At 34.2% G+C, this 20,830-nt stretch overlaps 2 non-coding genes and 1 pseudogene across 2 annotated transcripts; 2 read left to right on the forward strand and 1 right to left on the reverse strand.

The window, feature by feature from the left end:
* The first annotated feature begins 9,387 nt into the window (after positions 1 to 9,387).
* Positions 9,388 to 12,140, forward strand: LOC149166402 (3-ketoacyl-CoA synthase 1 pseudogene; annotated as a pseudogene).
* Positions 12,141 to 14,827: 2,687 nt separating this feature from the next.
* On the forward strand, positions 14,828 to 14,914 carry TRNAM-CAU (transfer RNA methionine (anticodon CAU)). The gene is given in 2 exon segments: positions 14,828 to 14,865; positions 14,879 to 14,914. It is a non-coding gene; the product is annotated as a tRNA-Met (tRNA).
* Positions 14,915 to 15,483: 569 nt separating this feature from the next.
* TRNAM-CAU (transfer RNA methionine (anticodon CAU)) lies at positions 15,484 to 15,570 on the reverse strand. Its single transcript is given in 2 exon segments — positions 15,484 to 15,519; positions 15,533 to 15,570. It is a non-coding gene; the product is annotated as a tRNA-Met (tRNA).
* Positions 15,571 to 20,830: the final 5,260 nt, after the last annotated feature.

Consider the following 20,830-nt stretch of genomic DNA (forward strand, 5'->3'; position numbering starts at 1 on the left):
TCAACCCAAGGCATTAGCAACTCGGTTCTCCTTACCTTTCAAATGTTTAATTTCGAAAACAAATTTGCTTAGGAATGCGTTCCACCGTGCTTGCTAATCATTTAAGTTTGGTTGATGGAAAAAGTGTGTAACGCTGTTATGATCTATCATAAGAATAAAATTCTTTCCCAATAAATAATGTCACCAAATTTTTAGCACGTGAATTATTGCAGTAAGCTCTAAATGATAAGTTGAATAGCGTTGTTCATGGTCTTTCAATTTTCATGACTCATATGCCACCGCTCGACCTTCTTGCATGAGCACACCTCCAATTCTCATTTGACATGCATCAGTACACACTAAAAATTCCTTGCAAGGATCCGTTATTCTTAAAACTGGTGTGGTAGTTAACATATGTCTCAACTAATCAAAACTTTGTTGGCACTCCTCAATCCAATTAAAAACCTTCCCCTTTCTCTGTAATGAGGTCAGAGGGTAGGCTACCTGCAAAATTCCTCTTATAAAACAACGATAATATACAACCAATCCTAGAAAGGACCGCATGTCAGCCACATTTTAGGGAATGAGCCATTCCATGATGGATTTTTTTTTTTTGGGTCCACTACTATGCCATCTTGTGTGATAATATGCCCTAAATATTGTATCTCTTCTTTGTACAAATCACATTTACTGTATTTTGCGTACAATTGGTGTTCCCTTAGGATCTGTGACATGATCCGCAAATGTTGGTGATGTTCCTCTAAACTTTTAGAGTAAATTAGTATATCGTCAATAAAAATTAACACAAATTTATCGAGATATGGATGAAATATTCCATTCATCAAACTCATGAAGGTCATTGGGGCATTGGTCATCCCAAAGGGCATAACTACAAATTCATAGTGCCCATAACAGGTACTGAATGCATTCTTGCCTATATCTTCTTTTATTCAGATTTGATGATACCCCAATATGAGATCAATCTTCGAAAATATCTTAGTGCCCTTGACTTGATCGAACAGATCATCAATTCTAGGCAATGGATACTTATTTTTAATAGTTAGCTTATTTAACTGTTGGTAATCGATGCACAGTCTTAGGGTGCCATCTTTTTTTCTAACAAACATCACTGGGGCTCCCCATGGTGACACAGTAGGGCGTATGTAATTTTTATACAACAGCTCTTGGAGCTGTGTTTTTAATCCTATATGCTCAGGTACACTCATCCTATAGGGAGCCTTTGAAACTAGGGCTGCTACGGGTACTAACTCTATGGTGAAGTCAATGTTTCTTTTAGGTGTCAACCCCGGTATTTCCTCAGGAAATACATCTACAAATTCTTGGATTATTGGCAAATTCTTCAATTCAGTAGTCACTTTATCAGTTTTAGCGTAGCCAACTTGTACTACATAGATACGACAACCTTTTCGCAAACACTTCCCCAACTGGGAGGCAGTAATGGGTCTCAATTGCATCGACCTCTTAATGCCCTATAATTCTCTTCTAGCACCTCCTTCATCCAAATAACTGACAATATTCTCCTTACAATTTACTAAAGACCAGTGAGCTTCCAGCCAGTCCATTCCTATTAGAATATCATAAGAGCCTAAAGGCAAAATATTTAAATTCACCTTAATGATTTGATTCACTATTTCAATGGAACAATCTTCCACCTTAGCTCCCACCCACCGTTTGGCACCTGTGGCGAGTTGAACTAGCTAGGGGCTTTTAAATTTCTTGGTTTGTAACTGACATAGTTCTACTACTCTAGGAATTATGTAACTTAGACTAGTGCCAGGATCTATCAAAATCGAGACATTATGTTTAAACATTTTACCTTCTATTTCAATCATGCTAGGTTGATACTCTGCTTTTCGGTCCCCCAAAGCTACATTGATCTTTGGTATTCTCCTTGCTATATCACCCACCATTGATGACTCCTACAAATTTTCCATTGGTTCCAATCTCCCACGATGTGGACCAATTTTTATGTAATGTGGTTCTCCACAGACCTAACATCGTAAGGGTGGACTTTTTCCTCTTCACCTTCAGCTTTGCTGGAAGGATTCCCTGGTTTGGTTTCATTCGTGAATTGAGTTTTCTATTGTTCTCTTTCCATATGTTTCTCTTGTTGTCCTTTAAAAGTATTTTTGGGATTATCAGTTCGATTATTTCTATTATTTTGTGCAGTCCTTGGCCCTTTTTTCGTTGTCCAACTCTTATTATTGTCCTTTTTCTACATTTGTTGATAACATATTCGTGCCTTCCACACATCATCATCCATAGTTTTAGGGTATTTGAACTCAAGTTGCTCTTTTATGTGTGTTGGCAAACTACTGATAAACCACTGCACTTTAGCTTTTTCTTCTCTTAAATATGATACATACCGTAATAAGGTAGTAAATTTGGACACATACTCATCCATTGTCAATTGTCCCAGTCGTAACTCGTGAAACTCTTTATCTTTATCGTCATAAAATCATTCTGTCAAATATTTATGTCGGAAATGTTTTTGAAGTGCATCCCAGGTAATTGATTATTCATTAACAACATGTACTGCCTTCACTTCCTCCCATCACAATGTCACCTTTCCTCATAAGTAATAAACAACTAATTGCGCCTTCAAATTTTCATCATAATCATAGATATAGAAGTATTTTGTTATGTTTATTAACCAGATTCAACAGCTTCCTCGATTTCACCATCATAACTTGGGGGTTGAATTTTTTAAAATTCTCCCTGTAACTCAACCTTCCGTCTCTTTACCATTTTACGTTCATCAATGTTAGAGGTCTCCTTAGACTCTTTATCCTGTGTTTTCTAATTACCTCTACATCCCTGGGTTTGGCTTCCTTCTGGCATAGAGTCCTCTCTTCTTCGATGAGATTCAACTCGATTTCCATTAGCAGAACTTGGTTTTGAATTTTGATTATTTTTCTTATCTGTCAAGATTTTGATGGTACGTTCCTGTTCAAGTACAAGTCGTTCATTTTCTGCTTGAAGAGTCGTCATTTCTGCTTGAAACTGTTGGATTTTCTCTATCATTGCAACAACTCCGTTACGTGATTCACTTTCCATTTGAACCCATAACTCAGGGTTAGTTCCTTATGTCGATATCGAATCACGCTCTGCTCTGAGCTTCACTGAGGGTGTAGAGGTGAGTCCACTTTTCCTCCTCATGATAATTTACCTTCTTCTCCCTCTCCGTGAACACACACAAGGCATATTTTTGTAACATCCAATCAGGTCCTCAGTGTGGAACCTTTGCTTTGATACCACCTGTAACATACCTACTACGCAAAACAAAACAAAAAATTATCTGTCCCGAAAAGGTAATTTAATGAAATTACACACTATTTTAATATTTAGCATATGGTTCGACTATGGGGTTTCATTTTACTACAATGACTATGGTTCACCTGCTTTTACTGTTTGCACACTCATTCAGCTGAACAATTAATTTCACCTAACTATAAACTACCCCACCCAAGTTGTTGTGGTATGATTTTGGGAAACTTCGAGAGTGCGCGTGTTAACCCTACACGTGACGGTCCTTGCCTTGAGATGTGGACTACATCAATGGCCTTGGATTGATCCCGCGCTATCGACGGAGGAGATCCATCCAAGGAGGTTTTTGGTAACCACCCAGTCTGTTGGCTTCAGTCTGAGTTCATTTGCATTGTTCACGGGAGGGTTTTAGTGTGGGTCGGTGCAGGGATTACAGTTGTTGTTCAAGCCATGTTCTGTGAACAATGTGATGATGGCTTCAACGCCCGATTTGCTTAGAATGATTCTAGGTACATTGGTTCTCTTATAGTGGGGTTTTCCATCAGTGATGATAGTCACATTTGAGCATATAGGGGAAGGATTAGGGTTTATATTCAGTTGCCACTCATAATGTAATTAAAAATGGGTCCAAGAATAGACTTGACATTTGTGCTTTTGACTGTCTGAATATGGCATTTTTCTTTCAACTATTAGACTTTCTCGTCCATGGTTTTTCCCCTTTGATGTAGCTAGCGTTCGCACCTGATAATTCCCTGTGTTGGACTTCACACCATAGGCGCAGTTGATGATATTCTCTTAACTTATTTGATTCATTACTTAATTTATACAGAGGATATGTCAACCGCGAGGTCAGTGGTCTCACTGCATCTCTCCCCCGAGCTAGCTATCCCTAGGCAGTTTCAGAATCAGTCTTTTACAGTTTCTTTTAAGCTATCTGGTCATTACTAGACTTCGCAATAGATTCATAGTTTGAGCCACAACTCCAGAACCAACTCTACTAGCCCACCAACTTTTTGAGTCTTCTCTACTTCTGTACTTTCTTTCCTCGTCCTCGCCTCAAGTTCATCATACCCTCTTGCCCCTTTCTTCGGAGATTTTGTTTCCCGAAAAAATCTGAGTAGATAACTATTCATAACTGTCCAACTACTTGGGGTATGCTTACTCTAGCATTGCTTTTCAACCATATTTAACCAAAGAAATAAACATGTTATATTATAAATAAAATCAACACATATTTTTTTTTACAACTAATAACTTCCCAACCAAATTATTTACCTACAATACCTTAGTAAATCACATCCAAAATTATCAAAAATCATCATATATCCAATAAAATTATTTTTAAAAAATATACGAATTATGAAATTATTTTATTATTTTCATTCATATTATAAAAACTTATTTAAAATTTAAATATTTTTTTTTTTTAAGATTTAAATATTTTTAAAACCATTTTTATTTCATAATTAACTTCCCCCTCAACCTCTTTTATGAAATTTGAAATTGATAAAGAAAGGAGAGTCTGAACTTCCCCCTCAACCTCTTTTATGAAATTTGAAATTGATAAAGAAAGGAGAGTCTGAAGTGAAGCTGAGAGGGAGTCGAGAGGCACTCGAAAGGTAGTGCGTGGTTTATGACGTTATCCCATTCCCTATTTATTCATTCATCTAATCACCACTCACGAATTCATCAGGTTCATTAATGGCGCCCTTGGCTTGCTTAACTTGGTCAATATTAGGCATTCAATACAGCACCCAACAATTGCCTTGGTCAATATTAGGCATAATTAGGTATTGAACACAAATCCTCTTAAAATCCTGTCACTTCATCAACTTGAGATTGTCCTTTTCTATTAATATTAATATTAGGGTGATATTAAGAGTGAGATACACTTATGGACATAGCGTTTTTAATGTCTTCTCTCTACCAATAATGAGCTATGGCATATCATCTGGCCATGGATCATTATTTATTAAAAAAATAATTAAGGTTATAAAAAAAAAAATTATAAAAACAAAAGATTAAAATAAAAAAAATTATAAAAACAAAAGATTAAAGTTAAAATTTTAATGTTAATTGAAGTTTATTTATTTAATTGAATATTTAATGTATATTTATATTTAAATTTTAATATTAATACTTATTATTAAATTTTTAATATTCTAAATGTAATATTAGACAATTTAATTATTACTTATATAATTAATATTAATATTAATATTAAATGTATATTATACATCTAATACTTATTAATGTGGTTGATATAACAGTATTGACATATATCAATCATATTTACTAATGTTTCTAATAATTATTAATGTGGTTGATATAAACTTATTGACATATATTAATCACATTTACTAATGTTGTTGTGCATGTGCTTGATGTGTGCATATAACTATATATTAAACGCATTTATTAATATGATTGTGCTAGTACATATACCCAAAACATTATCTGTGATAGAAAAATGAAAAAATGAAATTATAAACATTATTATCCTATTATTTTATTGAATAATTAAAATATAATATATAAAAATGAATTCAAAAAAATAAATTATATTAGATATTCTTAATAAAAAATTATTTTATATATTTGAAAATATAGTTCATCTTTATTTTAAAATATATTTTTAATCTGTATTTATTATTAAATCAATTTGATTTATCATTATATTATGTATTATTTTTCAATGTTTATAAATAATTGAAATCTATATATTTCTAATTGGGTAACATTGTAGATTTATGTTAAAATAAATGAAAAAATAATTCAATAGTATCATATTTTTATAATGTATAAAATTTTTTCAAAAAAAATCATATTAAAAATTTTGGTCGACACTTTTAAAACCAACTAGTTTGGTTCATCTTAAAACACCATGAAGAAATAAATAAAAATATTATAAATTTTAGTTAAACATATATTTTTGAATTTCATTCCTACCATCATTACAGTGTTCGGTGGAAATTACAGTGACCCGCGTTCTAGTGTGAAATGGTTTGCAGATGAGGACTTAGGGCTGACACCTCACTCACTGCTGTCAACAGTGATGTTCAAAGCCGTCGCTGTGTTACAACAACCGCCGCTGAACTTTCTTCTGAGTTGGTGACCTAATTAGAATTCACGTTTTCATTTTTGAGAGAACTTATTTATGAGCGTTGTAAATTAATTGTGCAGTGATAAGATTATAAGAATTTCATAGAAAATTACAGAGACGATCAAAGTTTTATATTGTATAAGTTAATTAGATAATACAAATCAAGATTTTATTTTAATTTTTTCAAAAAAAATTAAGAGTATAAAATTTCTGTAATAAATTCCACTTCAATTTCCTACATCTGCCATCAGGAAAGGCTTACAGCTCACTCACTGCTGTCGAGTGTGAAGCCCAAAGTCGTCGAGGTGTTACAGCGGCCGCCACTGAACTTTCTCGGGAGTTGGTGACGTTAGACTACAAGTTTTCATGGATAGGAAAACTTATTTATGAGCGTTGTAAATTAATTGTGTAGTAAAGAGTTTATAAGCATTTTGGTTGAAAATTATAGAGACGACAAAGCTTTACAGCGATTTAATTTTATTATATGAGAAAACAATGCGATTTGATAACAGGATTTTATTGGATTTCATAATGAACTTTTATCAAACAAAACCTGAGAATTTAATATGAATTTTATTAAACTAAGACAGAACAGTAGAATTGAAATATAAAATTTTATATCATTTTTGCCTCCCATAGACGGGAGTGATTTTATTGGTGGCCATTAAAGTTTATATAATTGACAATTTTCATTTTTTGCTAAGTAAGATGTAATGGAAAAAAGATTTGTTTAGTTAGTGTAATTATGGGATATTTTCATTAAGATTATATTAATTTAAGTTGTTAAACTAGTTTAATCATATAAATTTAGTAGTTTAAAAAATTTAATTAGCATTTACTCCTAATAAATATCAAAATACTTATTAACTAAATTATAATTTTATTTTTAACTACTATTATTATTATTATTATTATTAATTAATTAATATATAAATTAAATATATATATACATATTTAAAAAATATGGAACGAATATTTTACCCTCAATTAAATTTGGAGATTCTTAGTCTATAAATAGAATTTATTACAATATCATTGACCAATACCATCTGTTGATCAATATCACATGTCCAAAATATCACAATTCACTTTATATAACACTTATTTATATAATATTTTTTTAATTAATCAATTTAATTAAAGAGAGAAAAACACCATAACTATTTTACAAATTTTTGATTTGTGTATATTATCATGAATGTTTTAGAAAACTCAGTTGAGTTTAAATCTTTACTATACACCTAATAATTATTAGTGATGATTAAATTAAAAATTTGGAACCTTTAAGCTCCAAGGGATAGCTCACTTGGTGCAGTACCTTATCTATTGAGAGGTCATGAGGTCAAATCTCCTCAACGCCCTTGGGGTTAGGCCTTGATGTAGTGGCCAATCAGTGTCTGTGAACCACCCTAAAAAAAGCCAAAAGCCCCAAGGGATACCTCAATTGGTCAAGTTCTTGTTGCTTAAGTACCTCACGTATTAGGAGGTATTGGGTAGTGTCCGTGAACCACCCTAAAAAAAATCCCCAAGGGATACCTCAATTGGTTTCGGGAGGTAATGGGTAGTGTCCGTGAACCACCCTAAAAAATCTCCAAGGGATACCTCAATTGGTTGAGTTCCTGCAGGTAGTGTCCGTGAACCACCCTAAAAAAATCCCCAAGGGATACCTCAATTGGTTGTCGGAAGGTAATGGGTAGTGTCCGTGAACCACCCTAAAAAAATCTCCAAGGGATACCTCAATTGGTTGACTTCCTGCGGATAGTGTCCATGAACCACCCTCAATTGGTTGAGTTCCTGCTGCTAAGCATCAAGAGGTCCTGTTGCTAACTACCTCACCTATTGGGAGGTAATGGCTAGTGTCCGTGAACCACCTTAAAAAAAGCTCCAAGGGATACCTCAATTCGTTGACTTCGCTAATTTGACCGAGGGGTAGATCCCTTCAGGTTGATCTACCTGAGTTCTTGCTGCTAAGTATTGGGAGGTCCTATTGCTAAGTACCTCACCTATCGGGAGGTAATGGGTAGTGTTCGTGAACCACCCTAAAAAAAGCTCCAAGGAATACCTCAATTGGTCGAGTTCCTACTGCTAAATATCGGGAGCTAATTTGACCGAGGGGTAGATTCCTTCAAGTTGATCTACTTGGATGTTAAGCCTTTCTAGTTTGACCGACCGGTAGATCCCTTTAGAGACCTACTGAACCATCCTAAAAAGAATTGGAACCTTTATAGACATAATTATCAAACCTCTATTCCAAAAACACATCTATCCATATAATCAATCTTTATCTCACAATTTAGATTTGAAAACAAATTTACCCTCTCATGAAAACTTTCAAACTTATTTATTTTATTCATTCAAAATGAATTGACCCTCTCATGAGAACTAAATTTGGAACCTTTATAAACATAATTATCAAACCTCTATTCCAAAAACACGTCTATCAATATAATTAGCTTTTATTTCAAAAACACGTCTATCAATATAATTAGCTTTTATTTCACAATTTAGATTTGAAAAACGAATTTACCTTTTAAGGAAAACTTCCAACTTATTTAATTTATTTATTCAAAAAGAATTCACCCCCTTATGAAAACTTGCGACTTATTTAATTTATGCATTCAAATACTTTTAACTTATTTAATTTATTCATTCAAAATGAACTGCCCCTCTTATAAAAGCTTACAACTTATTTAGTTTATTCATTTAAATTTTTTAGAAAAATATATGTGGTTTGCATAATTATTCGTTAAATTTTTTTACAATTTATTTAATTTATTCATTCAAATTATTTGGAAAAATATATATGGTTGGCAAAATTATTCATTAAAATTATTTTAAAAATATATATAAGTTGTGAAATTATTCTATTTTTTCATTCATATTATTCAAACCTTTTTCAAATTTAAATATTTTTAAAACCGTTTTTATTTCATAATTAACTTGCCCCTCAACCTCTTTTATGAAATTTGAAATTGAGAAAGAGAGTCTGAAGCTGAGACGGAATCGAGAGGCGCTGGAAAGGTAGCACCACTTTCAATTATAACTTGGGAGGGTGTATGGTTTATGACGTGATCCCACTCCCTATTTATTCATTCATCTAATCACCTCTCACCAATTCATCTGGTTCATTCATGGCGGACTTGGCTTGATTAATTGAGTCAGTATTAGGCATTCAATACAGCAACCGACACTTGGCTTGCATAATTTTGTCAGTATCAGGCATTCAAGACAACACCCGACGCATTGAAGTTCTTTTGCGTTAGCTGAAATTTGAATCATATATATTTTGCCTTATTGGCATATTCGATATATCGGTGGTATGCTAATTTCGATATATCAGTGTATGCTAATTGAAAAATTCATCGAGCAGAGATGGATTTGTATGAATCGTTCATATCTCTCGGCCGAATCATGGGAGGGGCGAGCTCGCTCTTGTCTTCGATCCCTACTTCGGCTCTGGAACTTGGGGCGGCCATGATGTCTGTGCTGGCAGTGGGAATAGTTTGGCACATTCACAGCCAGAGGAGCTCCTGCGCTTACCTGGTGGCCTTCAGCTGCTACAAGCCTCCGGAGGACCGAAAAATGAACACAGAGCTTTCCGAATACGTCATTTGCAAAAGTGATCCGATGCCAGAGTCGCTGAAATTCGTGGTAAACGTTCACATAAAATCGGGCCTCGGGCAGGAGACCTACGCGCCCAATTCCTTCTTCCAGGGCGACATTGTGTCGTCCATGGCCGAAGGGTGGCTGGAGATGCAGGAGGCGTTTGTTTCTACAATCGACAGATTGTTCACCGACAGCGGGATTCGACCCTACGACGTTGACATACTGATAATAAATGTCTGCTGCTTTGCTCCGGCCCCATCTCTGTCGGCCTGGATTGTGAACCATTATGGCATGAGGGAAGACATCAAGTCTTTCAATATTTCCGGCATGGGTTGCAGCGCCGGGATCATAGGAGTGGACATGGCGAAGGATCTGCTGAAAGTTCATAAAAATTCTTATGTCCTTCTGGTTAGCAGCGAGAATCTGACGATGAATCGGTATGTGGGCAACGACAAGCCGATGATGATGTCCAATTGCCTGTTCCGTGTTGGGGGTTCGGCATTGCTGATGTCGAACATGCCCAGTGATGCGGGCAGAGCCAAGATGAAGCTTCTGTATTCTGTCCGAACCCATCTCGGCCAAAACGACGAGGCTTACAACAGCATAGTACAGAGAGAGGACGATGAAAACATCATTGGGGTTTCTCTCAGCACATACCTGATCGAAGCTGCGGGAATCGCCCTGAAAAACAATATCACAATCCTGGCGCCCAAGGTTCTCCCCTTTTCAGAACAGCTCTACTTCGTCTACAACATGCTCTGCATCAAGTTCCTCAAAATCAAGGACCTGAAGCCCTATGTGCCCAATTTCAAGCTCGCTTTCGAGCATTTCTGCATTCACCCGGGGGGGCGGGCGGTCATCAACGGCATCGGAAAGAGCCTGAGACTGACGGATTACGACACAGAGCCTGCCCACATGACGCTTCACAGGTTTGGGAATACTTCCTCCAGTGGGCTCTGGTATCAGGTGGCCTACATGGAGGCCAAGGGGCGGATGAAGAAAGGTGACCGCCTGTGGCAGATTGCTCTGGGCTCAGGCTTCAAGTGCAATACTGCTGTATGGGAAGTCCTAAGGGAGCCGAAACCCTCCGATTACAACGTGTGGAGTGATTGCATCAATGATTATCCCTGCAATACAAGGAATCCGTTTGAGCAGGAGTATAAGCAGCGGTTTCAGATAGTCTCTAAACCAAAATAGTGTTCACAGGGGGTTGAGAGTGTTTGTCAGGTATTGCTTGAATGGTTATGAAGTGAGAATACCTGTTTAATAGAGTAGTTGATTAATTGTAAAGTGAGTATGCCTATGTTTACCCACCTGATTATATTGTTTGAGTCCTTGTAGGTTGAGTATGCTTATGCTTATTTACTCAACCTTCTCCTTTCCTTTTCTTTAGAAAACTAAATTACTGTGTAAAACAAGAAAACAACAGCCAAATAAACAAACCTTAGAATTGCTTTTCCCACCGTATAATCTCCTCTTTCTTACTGTCTTCTCTATTCCTCTTTCCCTTTTCATCCTTTCTTTTCCTCTGATAAACTTGTAACTTTCACCGAAAGAGTCAAAATTAAGAGATTCACAATGATAGTTTTGGACAAATGGTTTTGGCAGCCCATGATATTAGAGCTATTGCATATGAAAAAGCCTATAAAAAGTTTATAGATTCTTCATGGTAACGTGTTGAGCTAAATGCTCAGCTGCCTGATCCATAAAGTTAGCTAGCTTGGCTACTTATAAGGCGAGGCATGAATAATAAACCTATTGTTGGGAGAACTACCTAACATAGATCATTCACTATACCATATTCGATTTCCTATATTGATGGTGAAACCCAAATGATGCATTTCATAGGCCAATTCATTTAGGTTATTCCCTTTCCTTGACCCAAATTATGTGTCTCATGGGCCATTCCAATAAGACCATGCTTTTTCTTGGGGGACTTCTCCCTCTGTCAATCTATGCCTGTCATGGAGATCTCCAACAGATTTAGAAGTTTATCTATTTGTGTGCTTCTCACATGGAGTTTCGAACAGATTGTCATGTAATCAGACACAATGCTCTGTAACAATGCTTCTTTGGTTATGGTTACACGGTTAAAGTGTCATTGACCTATTTTGGTTATTTGCAAGATTAATAAAACTTCTTCCATGTTTTCAGCATTTCTACATATTGGGTTTCATTTAATTTGTCCAGATAGTTATACTGGGTTCCATTTGAATTGTACTAGGTATTTATCTTCAGCGTTTTGTTAAAGAATTAGTACTGCCCATCATAGTTATTTTATGCTTGTAACAGTGTCATGTACCTATTTTGGTCGTTTGTGGGATTAATAAAATTTTGATTATTTGTGAGATGAATGTAACATTTTCCATCTTTTAAGAATCACAGCTGTAAGGTCGGGGCATTTCTAAATGTTAGGCTTCATCACATGTTATACTGAGTTCCATTTGAACTGTGTTAGACATTTCTTTTCAGCGTTTTAATGGAGAACTAGTAGACAACATGGCTTAATAACTTTCTGTTTGCAACAATGCCTCTCTGGTTCTGGCTATACTAACAAAACTTTGGCTATTTGTGAGATTAATAAAACTTTTTCCATGTTCTAGGAATCCCAGTTTAAGGTCAGGGCATTTAGACATGTTAGGTTTCATTTGAATTAGACACATGTTATACTGAGTTCCATTATTTGTGAGATTAATAAAACTTTTTCCATGTTCTAGGAAGTACAATTTAAGGTCAGGGCATTTATACATGTTAGGTTTCATTTCAAGTAGACACATGTTATACTGAGTTCCATTTGAACTGTGTGAAGCATTTGTCTCATTAATTTTCTGGTTGTAACAGTGCCTCTCTGGTTCTGGTTATACTTATTTGTGAGATTAATAAAACTTCTTCCATGTTGTAAGAAGCACGGCTTGAAGATCAGGACAGATCTACCTGTTAGGTTTCATTTGAAGTGAGGCATTTGTTTTCCGCGTTTTATTGGAGAAGTACTACACAACCCGTCTTAATAATTTTATGCTGGTATCAGTGGCTCTCTGTTCTGGTCATACTGAATCCTGTTACTCTGACCGACCTATTTTGGCTATTTTTTAGATCAATAGAACTTTTTCCATTTCGAAGATGAATTCTGTTACTCTGACCGACCTATTTTGGCTATTTTTTAGATTGATAGAACTTTTTCCATGTCCGAAGATACACAGTTTCAAGGTCTCAAGGTATTTCTCTTTATTGGGCTCCATTTAAAATGTAGACATGGCTATACTGGGTTCCATTTGAGTTGTAGTAGGTATTTTATTTCAAAAGTGAAAAGCAGTAAGACTAGTGGTCTCATAAATTATTTTTAGTTTAAAATATCAATCATTCATTTATTGAAATATTTCAATGGTTGTGTTGACTGCTCTCAGTTGTGGAAATATCGAAAACTGAGTTGTTGTACATAACTTTCTTGCCACATGTATTTTATTGAATTGCAAAGAGTTATTAAAACATATGTTTTATTGAATTGCAAAAGAAGAGTTATTAAAACATATGTTTTATTGAATTGCAAAAGTGAAAAAACAAAGAGACTGGTGGTCCACAGACTAATTTTAATTTTAATTTTAGTTTCTGGACTTTAAAACATCAATCATTCATTTATTGAAATACTTCTAACTGTTGTGTTAGCTGCTCTCAGCTGTGGAAATATCGAAACGGAGTTGTTGTATACATGACTTTCCTGGAACATATGCTGTATGGATGAAAAGTTAAACCACAGAGCGTAAATCTTTCATAATAAATTTGAAGCTCTGCACCTTCTCTTAAAAATATCTGTCACCTCGTAATGCTAGTTTATAATATAGGTCACGGTATTGTTATTAAAACAGAAGCTAAGGCTTTCATTTTTATTTTATTTTTGATCGCCATTAAACGCACGCAGAGCGTAACAGGGGGATCTTGTGTAATGGTTATGGTATCGTAAATAAAACAAAATCCAGGGCTTTCAGAGTTCTTTTCGCCCTTTTATCCCTATTAGCTTCATAGGCATGCACGCAGACATAAAATGGATATCTTGCGCAAGCAACATTAAAAACAATGGCAATGATATAAATGTGGTTGGTGCGCATATATAGAATCATGATTTCCTGGGATCTGTTTATGGGAGGATTATGAGAAAGCTGGTGTGAGATGTTTTCGTTTTTGTTTGGTGAGAGTGACTATCTTGTTTTACTATGGAGTTTTACTATGGAGTTGCATTTAGTGCGATTTTTTAGGTTTTTTCAAATTTTTTTTCAAAAAATCTCACTAAAGATAATTTTATCTTGTACCAGCAACATTAAAAACAATGGCAATGACATAAATGTGGTTGATGTGCATATATAGAATCATGATTTCCTGGGATCTGTTCATTGGAGAATTATGAGAAAGCCTGTCTTAGATGTCTTTTGTTTGGTAAGAGTGGCTATCTTGTTTTAGGGAATTGTCTTAGGTTTTTTCAAAAAATCTCACTAAAGATAACTTTATCTTGTCCCAGCAACATTAAAAACAATGACAATGATAATGACATAAATGTGGTTGGTGTGCATATATAGAATCATGATTTCCTGGGATCTGTTCATTGGAGGATTATGAGACAGCAGGTATTAGATGTTTTCTCTTTGGTAAGAGTGGCTATCTTGTTGTTAAGTTTTTCTCACTTAAAAAAGAAAAAAAAAATGGAGTAGTCTACCTAGGCGGTAGAATGGCCCGGTTTCCGGTGCCGCCCGGAAAAATCTCCGACTCCGGCCACCGGTAATTTCTCCGCTCCGCCCTACCTTAGCATCTCTCTATGAAGGTTTGTTTCTGAAGCTTGAGTCATGGTAGTGCACATCAACAGGGGTGGTGGCGCAGTTGGTTAGCGCGTAGGTCTCATAGCTTAGCTGAGGAATCCTGAGGTTGAGAGTTCGAGCCTCTCTCACCCCACATAATATTTTGCCTGGACCGAGTATTCAACTCCATTAAAATTTCTTTATTGTCACTCGTAAAATTTCTGGACGCAGTGATCCATGCACCCCAAACAGTTTTCGTAAAATTTCTGGACGCAGTGATCCATGCACCCCAAACAGTTTGTGTGGTGCATTCTCTGAAAATTGTTAATGACATTGAACTCCATTAAATTTGTTTGTTTACTGTCACCATGTAGTGCATTCTCTGAATTGAAAATTGTTACTGAACGGGCAGTGTTTACTCCAAGCTTCATAGGGAGATCACAGCTATGAAGCTTGGAGTAAACACTGCCCGTTCAGTAACAATTTTCAATTCAGAGAATGCACTACATGGTGACAGTAAACAAACAAATTTAATGGAGTTCAATGTCATTAACAATTTTCAGAGAATGCACCACACAAACTGTTTGGGGTGCATGGATCACTGCGTCCAGAAATTTTACGAAAACTGTTTGGGGTGCATGGATCACTGCGTCCAGAAATTTTACGAGTGACAATAAAGAAATTTTAATGGAGTTGAATACTCGGTCCAGGCAAAATATTATGTGGGGTGAGAGAGACTCGAACTCTCGACCTCAGGATTCCTCAGCTAAGCTATGAGACCTACGCGCTAACCAACTGCGCCACCTCCCCTGTTGATGTGCACTACCATGACTCAAGCTTCAGAAACAAACCTTCATAGGGAAATGCTAAGGTAAGGCGGAGCGGAGAAATTACCGGTGGTCGGAGTCGGAGATTTTTTCGGGCGGCACTGGAAACCGGGCCATTCTACCGCCTAGGTAGACTACTCCAAAAAAAATTAAACCGAATTAAGAAATTAAGAAATTATATTTAACACAGAAAACCCAAAAATAATTAGTTATTTTTAGTGAGATTTTTTGAAAAAGCTTAAAAAGTCGCACTAAAGACAACTCTATGTTTTACTATGGAGTTGTCTTAAGCGCGACTTTTTAGAAAAACAATGACAATGACATAAATGTGGTTGGTGTGCATATTTAGAATCATGATTTTCGTGGGCTCTGTTCATTGGACGATTATGAGAAAGCCCATTTGAGATGTTTTCTGTTTGGTAAGAGTGGCTATCTTGTTGTTAAGTTTTTCTCTTAAAAAAAATAAAAAAATAATTATAAGAAAATTAAACTAAATTAAGAAATTATATTTAACATAGGAAACCCAAAAATAGCAAGTTATCTTTATTGAGATTTTTTTGAAAAAGCCTAAAAAAGGAGTTGTCTTTGGTGTGACTTTTTAAGCTTTTTCAAAAAAATCTCACTAAAGATAACTTTATCTTGCATCAGCAACATTAAAAACAATGGCAATGACATAAATGTGGTTGGTGTGCATATATAGAATCATGATTTCCTAGGCTGTGTTCATTGGAGGATTATGAGAAAGCCGGTCTTAGATGTTTTCTGTTTGGTAAGAGTGACTATCTTGTTGTTAGGTTTTTCTCACTTAACAAAATTGAAAAATTGAAAAATTATTTTTAACACAAGAAACCCAAAAATAATGAGTTATCTTTAGTGAGATTTTTTGAAAAAGTCTTAAAAGTTGCACCAAAGACAACTTCCAAACAAAAACAACTCCTTGGAAGTTGTCTTTAGTGTGACTTTTTAGGCTTTTTGAAAAAATCTCACTAAAGGTAACTAGTTATTTTTGGGTTTCATGTGTTAAATATAGTTTCTTAATTTGGATTAATTTTCTTATTTTTATTCTTATTTTTTATTTTTTTTAAAGTGAGAAAAACTTAACATAACTAATTTTTATTTTTTATTTTTATTTATTTATTTTTTTTAAGTGAGAAAAACTTAATATAACTAAGTGGTGATGATCGAGGATAGGCTTTGCCAAACAGCAATTTGACTCCTAAGTCTACAAATGCATACATACTCTATCAACTCTAGTTTTGAACATGTGACCTTTTATGAGGAAACACATGTTCTTAACCATTAGGCCCACTCAAGCTCTATCTATATCTTCCAAATCCATATCTTCTACTATTTATTTAAACTTATTCCATTTTATTATTTTTAAAAATAGCTTTTTACATTAATATTTTTCATATTTTTTTCACTATTTTATATTTTCCTCCCATGGAAGACCCTTTTTTATTTTTTCCTTTTATTTTATTATTATTATTTCCCTTGACCCTCAACTTATGGGGCTCATTTTTTTTATTTTTATTTTATTATGTTTTTGGTCCTTTCACCCCACCTTTCATAGAGTGGGGATAGGCTGATTTTTTAAAAATGTTTTCCCAATTATTTCTCCCCACCCATGGGGATGGGGTGGAGAGACCAATTTTTATATTTTCGTTATTATTTTCCCTAGTTGGCGTACCATTTATTATGTTTTACCTATTACTTCTGCCCATTTGGACCCTCAAAGGGTGAGGGATGAGGGTAAAAGTAAGGGAAATAACATGGAAAACATAAAAACACCCACACCCTATGAGAGTGGGGTTAGGGGAAAATAGTAGGGAAAACGTAAAAGCCCTCATAAAGTGAGGGATGAGGGTGATAGGAAATAATAAGGAAAACTTAAAAACACCCTTACATAATATGGAAAACGTACAAACATGTTTTTATGTTTTCCCTATTATTTCTCCCCATCCTTAGAAAATATAAAATAAATGATTTTATGTTTTCTCTATTATTTCTTAGACCAAGATTGAGTTGGTATTTATGTTTTTTCCTATTATTTAGGCCTACCCAATCCACACTTTTATGTTTTCCCTATTATTTCCACCATAAAGAAAAATGCTTTACACAAGTGAAATTAAGGGGAATTAATAGGGAAAACTTAAAAAACCATAGTGAGAGTGCAGAAACATAATAATAAAATCATAAAAATATTATTTTTAATGTTATCCCTTCTTTTTCCAAGTAAGAAAAACATAAAAGTTTTTTATGTTTTTTTATTATTTACCATATATGAAAACATGAAAATATTTTTTAAGCTTTCCATTTTTTTTTAGAGATTAATACAATCAAATCAAAAATATCATTAATACTGTAAAAATAAAAATAAAATTAGTGAACCACAAACTATATCAGATAAGGCTAATCAAAATTCAAATAAAGCAAGTGACATTATCATTGTGAACACTACTTAATTCAACTACCATATACAATTTTAATTATTTTGATCTAAAACTTTCACCTATAAACTTTCTATATTTTTACTATTAAATTGATTAAAATAATTTATTTTGATTATAAAAGTAATTGAAAAGTGACATTAAAAAAAATCCTAACATTTTATTTATAAATTTGATATATAATTTTAGAAAATATATTCACGATTTTAATATTTTTATTATTATCTTTATCTATAAAAAAAAATCAATTTATTATCAATGTTTATATCATATTTTAACATTTTTAATCATGATAAAGTTTGGGATTTTTCAGAATACAAGCTTTTGTGATTCATAATTTATACAATTTTTTTCAAAATAAATCATATAATAAATTTAAAATTGACACGATTTAGAACCACTTATTATAATTCATCATTAAAACAAAACAAACTTTTACGAAATTACCAACTTCTACTATCTATTTTTAATTACTCGATTATTTTATAGTATATTAACTCACTGATTTTAATATATATTTATAAAATTGTCTATTTACTTTAATAAGAAAATTATTAACCGAATTAACTAATTTAAATAAAAATAAATAAATAATTAAATATTTGGGTCTAACTAGCCGTTCCCTGGTCAAATCTAGCCGTTACCTGGATATTCTGCCCGATCTATTTATAATGCATAGCAAGATCTGCTTATTCAACTTGTCTTGACAATGACCACACTGGTTGATTTGAAACGCGTCGACAAAAATTATCTCTACGTAATTTTGCTGAAGATTTTTCTCTAAATACCAAATTTGTTATTTAAAAATTCCTTTTTTAACTCCTTTTGGTTGCCGTCAATGAATAAATCAGTCTCACACACGAGGTGTGCATTTATAACTTCACCACGACCTCTGCAATTATAACTTCACCAACTCCAAATAAAGTTCAACTACAGTTGCTGCAACGTATCCATGATTCGTTGTTACGGCTGTCTGTCAGATCTGAAACCGTTTAACACTGCGGCGCTGGGAGATTGGTGTAGAATTTATTGAAGATCTGTAGCGACCGTTCTTCTCCATGTTCTGCGTCAACACGAGCCATGAATGAAGTGCTAGCGTCCCAAATAGTTATTGTGAGTGTGAACAATTTCATGGCTTCCATGCGACTGGCTAGAGCCCTTACTGCAACTGCATTCCTATTACCAACCACCTTCACTCCATCCTAATGAGAGAACGATCTTATCAACCTACTTTCAGGCCTTACAGGTGGACAGAGCCTCATCTCTTACCGTCTACGTGTTATAATTTTGGCATTCAGGTCCACGAAATGTGGAGCAGTACTCTCAGGTTTACCAAAGTATTTTAGTTTCATGTGATTTTATTTTAAATTAAAAATATATATATTAAAACAGTCATGATACATTGGTAACATTAAAAAAAATCATAATACCTAATTTAATTAAAATTTATTATTAATTCTTATTTATTATTATTAATTATAAAATAATTAATATATGATTTTTTTTTAACATGGTTCAAAGATTTTATAGGTCAATGATTCTCACTAGAAAGGATCGCTTCGTACAATTTCATTAACTACTAAATTTCATTAACTAAGCTTAACTTTGATAGCATCCTAAAGAATTGATCCCAAGCTCTCTCAATAGCTAGAAGCTTTAAAAGAATTGAATTAACCCTAGAGACTTATATACATATTAAAATGTCAATGGCAAAATGAGGTAAAACTCCCTAATTAAGATTAGGAATATTTACATATCATATATATATATATGACAAGTAAATATTATTATTCTTAATTATGGAATTTTAGGGCGAAAAGAGCATCATTGTATTATATAAGATATATAATGAAACAGATCATTACATTGACATGTATTTCTGCATATGGCCAATTATAGGTCTGTAACAAAAATATCTAGATGTGATGGGAAGCATAATCCCAACAAAAAGATAAGATTTTCCAGGAAAAACTAAATGACAGTCCCTAAAATTGCCAACAAAATGCAACATAGAAAATTTTTACATTGCTCATAGAGAGGACAATAGGAGAATTTAGATTTTTAGAGGGGAAGAAACACTATATAGAAGATTCAATTCATACTTCGACCATTCATAAGCAAGAAAGATACAAAAGAAGGGAGAAAAAAGATAGTGCATACCTGGGTTTCAGCAAAAATTTGAAGTTAAAAACCTGGGAGGGAAAATTCCTTGATAGAGAAAAGTTCCCCTTCAGACATTACCTTCATATACCAAAAACTTGGATCTGATAGAAGACCCTCCTTTGATAGAGAGTCTGCTTGCTGATTATGTGATCTGTTGATATGGTGAATGGAGCATCCTTCCATCCTTTTCCAAAAAAACTTGATTTTGTCCATCCAGCCTACAAGGTGAGGTTTGTAGATATTATTTTTTCCTAAAACATAATCCACCATGACTTTGGAATCTCCGAAGATTGAGACTGCCTGAATGTTAAGGAAAAAACAAAAATTTAGAAGGCCTGCAAGAGCCATCGCCTCAGCTTTGCTATTAGAGCCCATTCCCCCATTCCAATAGATGAGATATTGTACATTATAATTCACTATGATCTGTACTCCACAACCACAGGAACCATTTTGCGCAGCTCCATCGAAGTACGCTCTTGGAAGCCTTGATTGAGCTTGTGTATGCTCTTTAAGGCCATCCTTTTTTTGCTTGTGAGTCTTTTCCGGTAAAAAGTCATAGAGGGAAATGATATTAGGTAAAATTTCCATGAAAGGCTCTTTTCTATCATTGAATATAACATTGTTTCTCCA

The sequence above is a fragment of the Pinus tabuliformis genome, chromosome 5_1, assembly GCF_031772625.1.
Source record: "Pinus tabuliformis cultivar Carrire ecotype Pingquan chromosome 5_1, CPIR1, whole genome shotgun sequence".
In the NCBI taxonomy this organism is placed as follows: Eukaryota; Viridiplantae; Streptophyta; class Pinopsida; order Pinales; family Pinaceae; genus Pinus; species Pinus tabuliformis.